Consider the following 16282-nt stretch of genomic DNA (forward strand, 5'->3'; position numbering starts at 1 on the left):
TCTCCACCGCTATCTCTATAAAAATCCAAATGTCTACATCGCTATCTGTTTAAACATGGAAATAACCACATGGCTATGTCTATAAACATGGAAAGGTCTGCACTGCCATCCGTATAAACATGGAAATACCTACACAGTCTTCTGTATATATGTGGAAATATCTACACCACTATCAGTATAAACATGGAAACCCTACACTGCCATCTGTATAAACATGGAAGTAACTACAAAGCCATGTGCATAAACATGGAAATATCCACACAGCCATCTCTATAAACCTGTAAACATCTACACCGCTATCCGTATAAACATGGAAATAGCCACACCGCTATCTCTATAAACATGGAAATATCAACACCGCCATCTGTAAAAACATGGAAATATCTACACAGTCATCTGTATAAACACGGAAATATCTACACCTCCATCTGTATAAACATGAAAATATCTACACTGCCATCTGTATAAACATGGAAATACCTACACCACTATCTCTATATACATGGAATTGTCTACACCGCTATCTGAATAAACATGGAAATAACTACACCACTATCTGTATAAACATGGAAATATCTACACCGCTATCTGTATAAACATGGAAATATCTACACCGATATCTGTATAAATATGGAAATATCTACACCGCTATCTCTATAAACATGGAAATGGCTACACCGCTATCTGTAAACATGGAAATATCTACATGGCTATCTCTATAAACATGGAAATATCTACACCGCCATCTGTATAAACATGGAAATACCTACACAGTCATCTGTATAATGATGGAAATATCTACACCACTATCTGTATAAACATGGAAGTATCTACAATGCCATCTGTATAACCATGGAAATATCTACACAGCCATCTCTATAAACATGGACATATCTACACCACTATCTGTATAAGCATTGAAATATCAACACCTCGATCTGTAAAAGCATGGAAATATCTACACAGCCATGTGTATAAACATGGAAATACCTACACATCCGTCTGTATAAACATGGAAATATCTACACTGTCATCTGTATAAACATGGAAATATCTACACCGCTGTCTATATAAACATGGAAATTCCTACACCGCAACCTGTATAAACATGGAAATATCTACACCGCTATCTGTATAAACATGGAAATATCTACACGGCTATCTGTATAAATATGGAAATATCTACACCGCTATCTCTATAAACATGGAATTGTCTACACCGCTATCTGTATAAACATGGAAATATCTACACCGCTGTCTGAATAATCATGGAAATATCTACACCGCTATCTGTATAGACATGGAAATATCTACACTGCTGTCTGAATAAATATGGAAATATCTACACCGCTATCTCTGTAAACATGGAAATGTCTACACCGCTATCTGTATAAACATGGAAATATCTACAAGGCTATCTCTATAAACATGGAAATATCTACACCGCCATCTGTATAAACATGGAAATACCTACACAGTCATCTGTATAAACATGGAAATATATACACCACTATCTGTATAAACATGGAAATATCTACAATGGTCTGTGTAAACATGGAAATATCTACACAGCAATCTGTGTAAACATGGAAATATGTACACCGCTATCTGTATAAACATGGAAATATCTACACCAGGATCGGTATAAACATGAAAATATCTACACCGCTATCTGTATAAACATGGAAATATCTACACCGTTATCTGTATAAACATGGAAATAGTGACACCGCTATCTGTATAAATATGGAAATATCTACACCCATATCTCTATAAACATGGAAATATCTACACCGCTATTTGTATAAACAAGGAAATATCTACATGGCTATCTCTATAAACATGGAAATATCTACACCACGATCTGTATAAACATGGAAATACCTACACAGTCATCTGAAAAAACCTGGAATTATCTAAACCACTATCTGTATAAACATGGAAATATCTACACTGACATCTGCATAAACATGTAAATATCTACACAGCCAACTCTATAAACATGGAAATATCTACACCACTATCTGTATGAACATGGAAATAGCCACACCGCTATCTGCATAAACATGGAAATATCTACACCGCTATCTCTATAAACATGGAAAAATCTCCACCGCTATGTGTACACACATGGAAATACCTCCACCGCTATGTGTTTAAACATGGAAATATCTACACCGCTATCTGTATAAACATGTAAATATCTACACCGCTATCTGTATAAACATGGAAATACCTACAACGCTATCTTTATAAACATGTAAATATCTCCATCGCTATCTGTATAAAGATGGAAATAACTACACCGCAATCTGTGCAAATACGGAAATATCTACAGCGCCATCTCTGTAAACATGGAAATATCTACACCACTATCTGTATAAACATGGAAATATCTACACCGCTATCTGTATAAACATGGAAATGTCTACAACGCTATCTGTATTAATATGGAAATTTCTACACCGTTATCCCTATAAACATCGAAATGTCTACACCGCTATCTGTATAAACATGAAAATATCCACATGGCTATGTCTATAAACGTGGAAATGTCTACACTGCCATCTGTATAAACATGGAAATACCTACAGAGTCGTCTGTATAAACGTGGAAATATCTACACCACTATCTGTATAAACATGGAAAATCTACACAGCCATCTGTATAAACATGGAAGTATCTACAAAGCCATCTGCATAAACATGGAAATATCTACACAGCCATCTGTATGAACTTGGAAATATCTACACCGATATCTCTATAAACATGGAAATATCAACACCGCTTTCAGTAAAATCATGAAAATATCTAGTGTCATCTGTATAAACATGGAAATATCTACACATCCATCTGTATAAACATGGATATATCTACACTGCCATCTGTATAAAGTTGGAAATATCTACACCGCAATCTACATAAACATGGAAATACCTACCCCGCAACCTGTATAACCATGGAAAAATCAATACCGCTATCTGTATAAACATGGAAATATCTACACCGCTATCTGTATAAACATGGAAATAGTGACACCGCTATCTGTATAAATATGGAAATATCTACACCACTATGTCTATATACATAGAATTGTCTACACTGCTATCTGTATAAACATGGAAATATCTACACCACTATCTGCATAAACATGGAAATATCTACACCGCTAGCCGTATAAACATGGAAATATCTACACCGCTATCTGTATAAATATGGAAATATCTACAACGCTATCTCTATAAACATGGAAATGTCTACACCGCTATCTGTATAAACATGGAAATATCTACACAGCTATATCTAAAAACATGGAAATATCTACACCGCCATCTGTATAAACATGGAAATACCTACACAGTCATTTGTATAAACATGGAAATATCTACACAACTATCTGTAAAAACATGGAAATATCTACACTGCGGTCTGTATAAACATGGAAATATCTACACAGCCATCTCTATAAACATAGAAATATCTACACTGCTCTCTGTAGAAACATGGAAATAACCACACCGCTATCTGTATAAACATGGAAATATCTACACCTCCATGTTAATATACATGGAAATATCTACACCGCTATCTCTATAAACATGGAAATACCTACACCGCAGTCTGCATAAACATGGAAATAACTACACAGCTATTTCTATAAACATGGAAATGTCTACACCGCTAGCTGTATAAACATGGAAATATCTACATGGCTATCTCTATAAACATGGAAATATCAACACCGCAATCTGTATAAAAATGGAAACAACTACAGAGTCATCTGCATAAACATGGAAATATCCACACCACTATCTGTATAAACATGGAAATACGTACACTGCCATCTGTGTAAACATGGAAATATCTACACAGCCATCCCTATAAACATGGAAATATGTACACCACTATCTGTATAAACATGGAAATATCTACACCGTCATGTGAATACACATGGAAATATCAACACAGCCATCTGTATAAACATGGAAATATCTACACCGCTATCTCTAAAAACGTGGAAATGTCTACACCGCTATCTGTGTAAACACGGAAATATCAACATGGCTATCTCTATAAAGATGGAAATATCTGCACCGCCATCTGTATAAACATGGAAATACCTACACAGTCTTCTGTATAAACATGGAAATATCTACACCCTATCTGTATAAACATGGAAATAACTACACTGTCATATGTATAAACATGGAAATATCTACAAAGCCATCTCTATAAACATGGAAATATCTACACTGCTGTCTGAATAAACATGGAAATAGCCACACCGCTATCTGTATAAACATGGAAATATCTACACCGCCATCTGTGAAAGCATGAAAATATCTTCACAGACATCTGTATAAATATGGAAAAATCTACACCTCCATCTGTATAAACATGGAAATATCCACACTGCCATCTGTATAGACATGGAAATAAATACACAGCCGTCTGTATAAACATGGAAATATCTACACAGCTGTCTCTATAAAACTGGAAATATCTACACCGCAATCTGTATATACATTGAAATAACTGCACCGCTATCAGAATAAACATGGAAATATCTACACCGATATCTGTATAAACATGGAAATATCTCCACCGCTCTCTGTATAAACATGGAAATATCTACACCGCCCTCTGAATAAACATGGAAATATCTACACCGCCATCTGTATAAAGATGGAAATACCTCCACCGTTATGTGAATGAACATGGAAATAACTACACCGCTATCTGTATAAACATGGAAATATCTACACCGCTATCTGTATAAACATGGAAATATCTACACCGCTATCTGTATAAACATGGAAATACCTACACCGCTATCTGTATAAACTTGGAAATATCTACATCGCTATCTGTATACACATGGAAATATCTACAACGCTATCTGGGTAAACACGGAAATATCTACACAGATATCTATGTACACATGGAAATATGTACTCCGCTATCTGTGTAAAGATGGAAATATCTACACGGAAATCTGTGCAAATATGGAAATATCTACAGCGCTATCTCTGTAAACATGGAAATATCTACACCGCTATCTGTATAAACATGGAAATATCTACACAGCTATCTGTATTAACATGGAAATATCTACACTGTAATCGGTTTAAACATGGAGATATGTACACTGCTATTTGTATAAATATAGAAATATCTACACCGCTATCTCTGTAAACATCAAAATACCTACACCGCTAACTGTATAAACATGGAAATACCCACATGGCTATTTCTATAAACATGGAAATGTCTACACCGCCATCTGTGTAAACATGGAAATACCTCCACAGTCATCTGTATAAAAAGTTGGAAATATGTACACCACTATCTGAATAAAAACGGAAAGATCTACAATGCCATCTGTATAAACATGGAAGTATCTACACAGCCATCTGTATAAACATGGAAATATCCACACAGACATCTCTAAGAACTTGGAAATGCCTACCCAGCCATTTCTATAAACATGGAAATATCTACAAAGCTATCTATATAAACATGGAAATAGTCACACCGCTATCTGTATAAACATGGAAATTTCTACACCTCCATGTGTATAAACGTGGAAATATCTTCACTGCCATCTGTATACACATGGAAATATCTTCACTGCCATCTTTATACACATGGAAATATCTACACAGCCATCTATGTAAACATGGAAATATCTAAACCGCTATCTCTATAAACATGGAAATTCCTACACCGCAATCTGTATAAACATGGAAATATCTACACCGCTATCTGTATAAACATGGAAATATCTACACCGCTATCTGTATAAACATGGAAATATCTACACTTCTATCTGTATAAACATGGAAATATCTACACCTCTATCTGTATAAACATGGAAATAGATACACCGTTATCTGTATATACATGAAAATATCTACATCGCTATCTGTATAAACATGGAAATATCTCCAAGGCTATCTCTATTAACATGGAAATATCTACAACGCTATCTTTATAAACATGGAAATATCTATGCCGCTATCTGTATGAACATGGAAATAACTACCACGCTATTTGTGTTAACATGGAAATATCTACACAGCTATCTGTGTAAACATGGAAATATGTACACCGTTATCTGTGTAAAGATGTGACTATCTACACCGCAGTCTGTGCCCATATGGAAATATATACACTGCTATCCCTGTAAACATGGAAATATCTACACCGCTATCTGTATAAACATGGAAATAGCTACATCACTATCTGTATAAACATGGAAATATCTACACCACGATCTGTATAAACATGGATATATATACATCGCTATCTGTATAAACGTGGAGATATCTACACCGTTTTCTGTATAAACATGGAGATATGTACACGGCTATCTGTATAAATATAGAAATATCTACACCGCTATCTCTATAAACATCAAAGTGTCTACACTGCTATCTGCATAAACATGCAAATATCCACTTGGCTATGTCTATAAACATGGAAATGTCTACACCGCCATCTGTATAAACTTCGAAATACCTACACAGTCATCTGTATAAACGTGGAAATATCTACACCACTATCTGTATAAACATGGAAATATCTACACGGCTATCTGTATAAATATGGAAATATCTACACCGCTATCTCTATAAACATGGAATTGTCTACACCGCTATCTGTATAAACATGGAAATATCTACACCGCTGTCTGAATAATCATGGAAATATCTACACCGCTATCTGTATAGACATGGAAATATCTACACTGCTGTCTGAATAAATATGGAAATATCTACACCGCTATCTCTGTAAACATGGAAATGTCTACACCGCTATCTGTATAAACATGGAAATATGTACAAGGCTATCTCTATAAACATGGAAATATCTACACCGCCATCTGTATAAACATGGAAATACCTACACAGTCATCTGTATAAACATGGAAATATATACACCACTATCTGTATAAACATGGAAATATCTACAATGGTCTGTGTAAACATGGAAATATCTACACAGCAATCTGTGTAAACATGGAAATATGTACACCGCTATCTGTATAAACATGGAAATATCTACACCAGGATCGGTATAAACATGAAAATATCTACACCGCTATCTGTATAAACATGGAAATATCTACACCGTTATCTGTATAAACATGGAAATAGTGACACCGCTATCTGTATAAATATGGAAATATCTACACCCCTATCTCTATAAACATGGAAATATCTACACCGCTATTTGTATAAACAAGGAAATATCTACATGGCTATCTCTATAAACATGGAAATATCTACACCGCGATCTGTATAAACATGGAAATACCTACACAGTCATCTGAAAAAACCTGGAATTATCTAAACCACTATCTGTATAAACATGGAAATATCTACACTGACATCTGCATAAACATGTAAATATCTACACAGCCAACTCTATAAACATGGAAATATCTACACCACTATCTGTATGAACATGGAAATAGCCACACCGCTATCTGCATAAACATGGAAATATCTACACCGCTATCTCTATAAACATGGAAAAATCTCCACCGCTATGTGTACACACATGGAAATACCTCCACCGCTATGTGTTTAAACATGGAAATATCTACAACGCCATCTGTATAAACATGTAAATATCTACACCGCTATCAGTATAAACATGGAAATACCTACAACGCTATCTTTATAAACATGTAAATATCTCCATCGCTATCTGTATAAAGATGGAAATAACTACACCGCAATCTGTGCAAATACGGAAATATCTACAGCGCCATCTCTGTAAACATGGAAATATCTACACCACTATCTGTATAAACATGGAAATATCTACACCGCTATCTGTATAAACATGGAAATGTCTACAACGCTATCTGTATTAATATGGAAATTTCTACACCGTTATCTCTATAAACATCGAAATGTCTACACCGCTATCTGTATAAACATGAAAATATCCACATGGCTATGTCTATAAACGTGGAAATGTCTACACTGCCATCTGTATAAACATGGAAATACCTACAGAGTCGTCTGTATAAACGTGGAAATATCTACACCACTATCTGTATAAACATGGAAAATCTACACAGCCATCTGTATAAACATGGAAGTATCTACAAAGCCATCTGCATAAACATGGAAATATCTACACAGCCATCTGTATGAACTTGGAAATATCTACACCAATATCTCTATAAACATGGAAATATCAACACCGCCATCAGTAAAATCATGAAAATATCTAGTGTCATCTGTATAAACATGGAAATATCTACACATCCATCTGTATAAACATGGATATGTCTACACTGCCATCTGTATAAACTTGGAAATATCTACACCGCAATCTACATAAACATGGAAATACCTACCCCGCAACCTGTATAACCATGGAAAAATCAATACCGCTATCTGTATAAACATGGAAATATCTACACCGCTATCTGTATAAACATGGAAATATTGACACCGCTATCTGTATAAATATGGAAATATCTACACCACTATGTCTATATACATAGAATTGTCTACACTGCTATCTGTATAAACATGGAAATATCTACACCACTATCTGCATAAACATGGAAATATCTACACCGCTAGCCGTATAAACATGGAAATATCTACACCGCTATCTGTATAAATATGGAAATATCTACAACGCTATCTCTATAAACATGGAAATGTCTACACCGCTATCTGTGTAAACATGGAAATATCTACACAGCTATATCTAAAAACATGGAAATATCTACACCGCCATCTGTATAAACATGGAAATACCTACACAGTCATTTGTATAAACATGGAAATATCTACACAACTATCTGTAAAAACATGGAAATATCTACACTGCGGTCTGTATAAACATGGAAATATCTACACAGCCATCTCTATAAACATAGAAATATCTACACTGCTCTCTGTAGAAACATGGAAATAACCACACCGCTATCTGTATAAACATGGAAATATCTACACCTCCATGTTCATATACATGGAAATATCTACACCGCTATCTCTATAAACATGGAAATACCTACACCGCAGTCTGCATAAACATGGAAATAACTACACAGCTATTTCTATAAACATGGAAATGTCTACACCGCTAGCTGTATAAACATGGAAATATCTACATGGCTATCTCTATAAACATGGAAATATCAACACCGCAATCTGTATAAAAATGGAAACAACTACAGAGTCATCTGCATAAACATGGAAATATCCACACCACTATCTGTATAAACATGGAAATATGTACACTGCCATCTGTGTAAACATGGAAATATCTACACAGCCATCCCTATAAACATGGAAATATGTACACCACTATCTGTATAAACATGGAAATATCTACACCGCCATGTGAATACACATGGAAATATCAACACAGCCATCTGTATAAACATGGAAATATCTACACCGCTATCTCTAAAAACATGGAAATGTCTACACCGCTATCTGTGTAAACACGGAAATATCAACATGGCTATCTCTATAAAGATGGAAATATCTGCACCGCCATCTGTATAAACATGGAAATACCTACACAGTCTTCTGTATAAACATGGAAATATCTACACCCTATCTGTATAAACATGGAAATAACTACACTGTCATATGTATAAACATGGAAATATCTACAAAGCCATCTCTATAAACATGGAAATATCTACACTGCTGTCTGAATAAACATGGAAATAGCCACACCGCTATCTGTATAAACATGGAAATATCTACACCGCCATCTGTGAAAGCATGAAAATATCTTCACAGACATCTGTATAAATATGGAAAAATCTACACCTCCATCTGTATAAACATGGAAATATCCACACTGCCATCTGTATAGACATGGAAATAAATACACAGCCGTCTGTATAAACATGGAAATATCTACACAGCTGTCTCTATAAAACTGGAAATATCTACACCGCAATCTGTATATACATTGAAATAACTGCACCGCTATCAGAATAAACATGGAAATATCTACACCGATATCTGTATAAACATGGAAATATCTCCACCGCTCTCTGTATAAACATGGAAATATCTACACCGCCCTCTGAATAAACATGGAAATATCTACACCGCCATCTGTATAAAGATGGAAATATCTCCACCGTTATGTGAATGAACATGGAAATAACTACACCGCTATCTGTATAAACATGGAAATATCTACACTGCTGTCTGAATAAACATGGAAATAGCCACACCGCTATCTGTATAAACATGGAAATATCTACACCACCATCTGTGAAAGCATGAAAATATCTTCACAGACATCTGTATAAATATGGAAAAATCTACACCTCCATCTGTATAAACATGGAAATATCCACACTGCCATCTGTATAGACATGGAAATAAATACACAGCCGTCTGTATAAACATGGAAATATCTACACAGCTGTCTCTATAAAACTGGAAATATCTACACCGCAATCTGTATATACATTGAAATAACTGCACCGCTATCAGAATAAACATGGAAATATCTACACCGATATCTGTATAAACATGGAAATATCTCCACCGCTCTCTGTATAAACATGGAAATATCTACACCGCCCTCTGAATAAACATGGAAATATCTACACCGCCATCTGTATAAAGATGGAAATATCTCCACCGTTATGTGAATGAACATGGAAATAACTACACCGCTATCTGTATAAACATGGAAATATCTACACCGCTATCTGTATAAACATGGAAATATCTACACCGCTATCTGTATAAACATGGAAATACCTACACCGCTATCTGTATAAACTTGGAAATATCTACATCGCTATCTGTATACACATGGAAATATCTACAACGCTATCTGGGTAAACACGGAAATATCTACACAGATATCTATGTACACATGGAAATATGTACTCCGCTATCTGTGTAAAGATGGAAATATCTACACGGAAATCTGTGCAAATATGGAAATATCTACAGCGCTATCTCTGTAAACATGGAAATATCTACACCGCTATCTGTATAAACATGGAAATATCTACACAGCTATCTGTATAAACATGGAAATATCTACACAGCTATCTGTATTAACATGGAAATATCTACACTGTAATCGGTTTAAACATGGAGATATGTACACTGCTATTTGTATAAATATAGAAATATCTACACCGCTATCTCTGTAAACATCAAAATATCTACACCGCTAACTGTATAAACATGGAAATACCCACATGGCTATTTCTATAAACATGGAAATGTCTACACCGCCATCTGTGTAAACATGGAAATACCTCCACAGTCATCTGTATAAAAAGTTGGAAATATGTACACCACTATCTGAATAAAAACGGAAAGATCTACAATGCCATCTGTATAAACATGGAAGTATCTACACAGCCATCTGTATAAACATGGAAATATCCACACAGACATCTCTAAGAACTTGGAAATGCCTACCAAGCCATTTCTATAAACATGGAAATATCTACAAAGCTATCTATATAAACATGGAAATAGTCACACCGCTATCTGTATAAACATGGAAATATCTACACCTCCATGTGTATAAACGTGGAAATATCTTCACTGCCATCTGTATACACATGGAAATATCTTCACTGCCATCTTTATACACATGGAAATATCTACACAGCCATCTATGTAAACATGGAAATATCTAAACCGCTATCTCTATAAACATGGAAATTCCTACACCGCAATCTGTATAAACATGGAAATATCTACACCGCTATCTGTATAAACATGGAAATATCTACACCGCTATCTGTATAAACATGGAAATATCTACACTTCTATCTGTATAAACATGGAAATATCTACACCTCTATCTGTATAAACATGGAAATAGATACACCGTTATCTGTATATACATGAAAATATCTACATCGCTATCTGTATAAACATGGAAATATCTCCAAGGCTATCTCTATTAACATGGAAATATCTACAACGCTATCTTTATAAACATGGAAATATCTACACCGCTATCTGTATGAACATGGAAATAACTACCACGCTATTTGTGTTAACATGGAAATATATACACAGCTATCTGTGTAAACATGGAAATATGTACACCGTTATCTGTGTAAAGATGTGACTATCTACACCGCAGTCTGTGCCCATATGGAAATATATACACTGCTATCCCTGTAAACATGGAAATATCTACACCGCTATCTGTATAAACATGGAAATAGCTACATCACTATCTGTATAAACATGGAAATATCTACACCACGATCTGTATAAACATGGATATATATACATCGCTATCTGTATAAACGTGGAGATATCTACACCGTTTTCTGTATAAACATGGAGATATGTACACGGCTATCTGTATAAATATAGAAATATCTACACCGCTATCTCTATAAACATCAAAGTGTCTACACTGCTATCTGCATAAACATGCAAATATCCACTTGGCTATGTCTATAAACATGGAAATGTCTACACCGCCATCTGTATAAACTTCGAAATACCTACACAGTCATCTGTATAAACGTGGAAATATCTACACCACTATCTGTATAAACATGGAAATATCTACACGGCTATCTGTATAAATATGGAAATATCTACACCGCTATCTCTATAAACATGGAATTGTCCACACCGCTATCTGTATAAACATGGAAATATCTACACCGCTGTCTGAATAATCATGGAAATATCTATGCAACTACCTGTAAAACCTGGAAATATCTACACTGCTATCTGTAAAAACGTGGAAATATCTACACCGCTATCTGTAAAAACATGGAAATAACTACAACACTATCTGTGTCAACATGGAAATACCTACACAGCTATTTGTGTAGACTTGGAAATATCTACAGAGTTATCTTTGTAAAGATGGAAATATGTAAACGGCATTCTCTGCAAACGTCGAAATATCTACACCGCTATCTCTGTAAACACGGAAATATCAACACCGCTATCTGTATAAACATGGAAATATCTACACCGTTATCAGTTTAAAGAAGGAAATATCCACACCGCTATCTCTATAAACATGGAAATACCTACACCGCTGTCTCTATAAACTTGGAAATATCTACAAAGCAATCTCTATAAACATGGAAATATCTACACCGCCATCTCTATAAACATGGAAATATGTACAACGCTATCTGCATAAACACGGAAATATCTACACCGCCATCTGTATAAACATGGAAATATCCACACTGCCATCTGTGGAAAGATGGAAATATCTACACCACGATCTGTAAACATGGAAATTTCTACAACGCTATCTGTATAAACATGGAAATATCTACACCGCCATCGCTATCAACATGCAAATATCTACACTGCCATCTGTATAAAGATGGAAATATCCACACCACGAGCTGTATAAAGATGGAAATATCTACACCGCTATCTGTATAAAATGGAAATAGCTACACTGCAATCTGTATAAATATGGAAATATCTACGCCGCTTTCTCTGTAAACATGGAAATATCTACACTGACATCTGTATGAACATGGAAATACCTACACAGTCATCTGTATAAACATGGAAATATCTACACCACTATCTCTATAAACATGGAAATATCTACACTGCCATCGGTATAACCATGGAAATATCTACACCGCTATCAGTATAATGAAGGAAATATCTACACCGCCATCTGTATAAACTTGGAAATATCTGCACCACTATCTGTAGAAGCATGGAAATATCTACACAGCTATCTCTATAAACATGGAAATACCTACATCGCTATCTCTATAAACATGGAAGTATCTACAACGCAATCTCTATAATCTTGGGAATATCTACACCGCCATCTCTATAAACATGGAAATATCTACACCACCATCTCTATAAACATGGAAATATCTACACCGCCATCTCTATAAAGCTGAAAATATCTACTCCGCCATCTCCAAATCATGGATCTATCTACACCGCTGTCTGAGTAAACATGGAAATATCTACACCACTATCTCTATAAAGATGGAAATACCGACACTGCCATCTGTATAAACATGGAAATATCTACACTGCTATCTGTATAAACATGGAAATACCTACACCGCTAACTGTTTAAACGTGGAAATATCTACACTGCTATCTATATAAACTTAGAAATATCTACACCGTCATCTCTATAAATATGGAAATATCTACACCGCCATCTACATAAACATGTAAATATCTACACCGCCACCTGTATAAACATGGAAATATCTACACCGCCATCAGTAAAAACATGTAAATATCTACACTGCCTTCTGTAGAAACATGGAAATATCTACACCGCGATCTGTATATACATGGAAATATCTCCACCGGTATGTTTATGAACATGGAAATATCTACACTGCTATGTTTATAAACATGGAAATACCTACACCGCTATCTGTATAAACATGGAAATATCTTCAACACTATCTGTGTAAACATGGAAATTTCTACAGAGCTATCTGTGTAAACATGGAAATATTTACTCCGCTATCTGTGTAAAGATGGAAATAACTACACGGCAATCTGTGCAAATATGGAAATATTTACAGCGCTATCTGTATAAACATGGGAATATCTACACAGCTATCTGTATAAACATGGAAATATCTACACTGTTATCTGTATAAACATGGAGATATGTACACTGCTATTTGTATAAATATAGAAATATCTACACCGCTATCTCTGTAAACATCAAATGTCTACACCGCCACCTGTATAAACATGGAAATATCCACATGGCTATGTCTATAAACATGGAAATGTTTACACCACCATCTGTATAAACATGGAAACACCGACACAGTCATCTGTATAAACGTGGAAATATCTACACCACTATCTGAATAAACATGGAAATATCAACACCGCCATGTGTGAAAACATGGAAATATCTACACAGCCATCTCTATGAACATGGAAATAACTACACAGCCATTTCTATAAACATGGAAATATCTACAAAGCTATCTATATAAACATGGAAATAGTCACACCGCTATCTGTATAAACATGGAAATATCTACACCACCATGTGTATAAACATGGAAATAACTGCACTGCCATCTGCATAAACATGGAAATATCTACACCGCTATCTCTATAGACTTGGAAATATCTACACCGCCATCTGTATAAACATGGAAATATCTCCACCACTATCAGTATATACATAGAAATATCTCCACCGCTATCTGTATAAACATGGAAATATCTACACCGCTATGTGTATAAACATGGAAATATCTAAACTGCTATGTTTATAAACATGGAAATATCTACACCGCTATCTGTATAAACATTGAAATATCTACAACACTATCTTTGTAAACATGGAAATATCTACACATATATCTGTGTAAACATGGAAATATGTACTCCGCTATCTGTGTAATGATGGAAATATCCACACGGCAATCTGTGCAAATATGGAAATATCTACCGTGCTATCTCTGTAAACATGGAAATAACTACATCACTATCTGTATAAACATGGAAATACCTACACCGCTATCTATATAAACATGGAAATACCTACACCGTAATCTGTATAAACATGGAAATATCTACACCGCTATCTGTATAAACATGGAAACATCTACACAGCTATCAGTATAAATAAGGAAATAACTACACCGCTATCTCTATATACATGGAATTGTCTACACCGCTATCTGTATAAACATGAAATATCTACACCGCTATCTGTATAAACATGGAAATATCTACACTGCCATATGTATAGACATGGAAATATCTACAAAACCATCTGTATAAACATGGAAATATCTACACAGCATTCTCTATAAACATGGAAACACCTACACTGCAATCAGTATAAACATGGAAATAACAGCACTGATATCTGTATAAACATGGAAATATCTACACCGCTATCTGTATAAGCTTGGAAATATCTACACCGCCATCTGTATAAACATGGAAATATCTCCACCGCTATCTGTAAAAACATGGAAAAATCTCCACCGCTATTTTTATAAACATGGAAATATCTACACCGCTATCTGTATAAACATGGAAATACCTACAACACTATCTTTGTAAACATGGAAATATCTACACAGCTGTCTGTGTAAACCTGGAAATATGTACTCCTTTATCAGTGTAAAGATGGAAATATCTACACCGCAATCTGTGCAAATATGGAAATATCTACAGCGCTATCTCTGTAAGCATGGAAATATCTACATCGCTATCTTTATAAACATGGAAATATCTACACTACTATCTGTCTAAACATGGAAATACCTACATCGCTA

This window comes from Pan paniscus, chromosome 5 (assembly GCF_029289425.2).
Source record: "Pan paniscus chromosome 5, NHGRI_mPanPan1-v2.0_pri, whole genome shotgun sequence".
NCBI classification, from domain to species: Eukaryota; Metazoa; Chordata; class Mammalia; order Primates; family Hominidae; genus Pan; species Pan paniscus.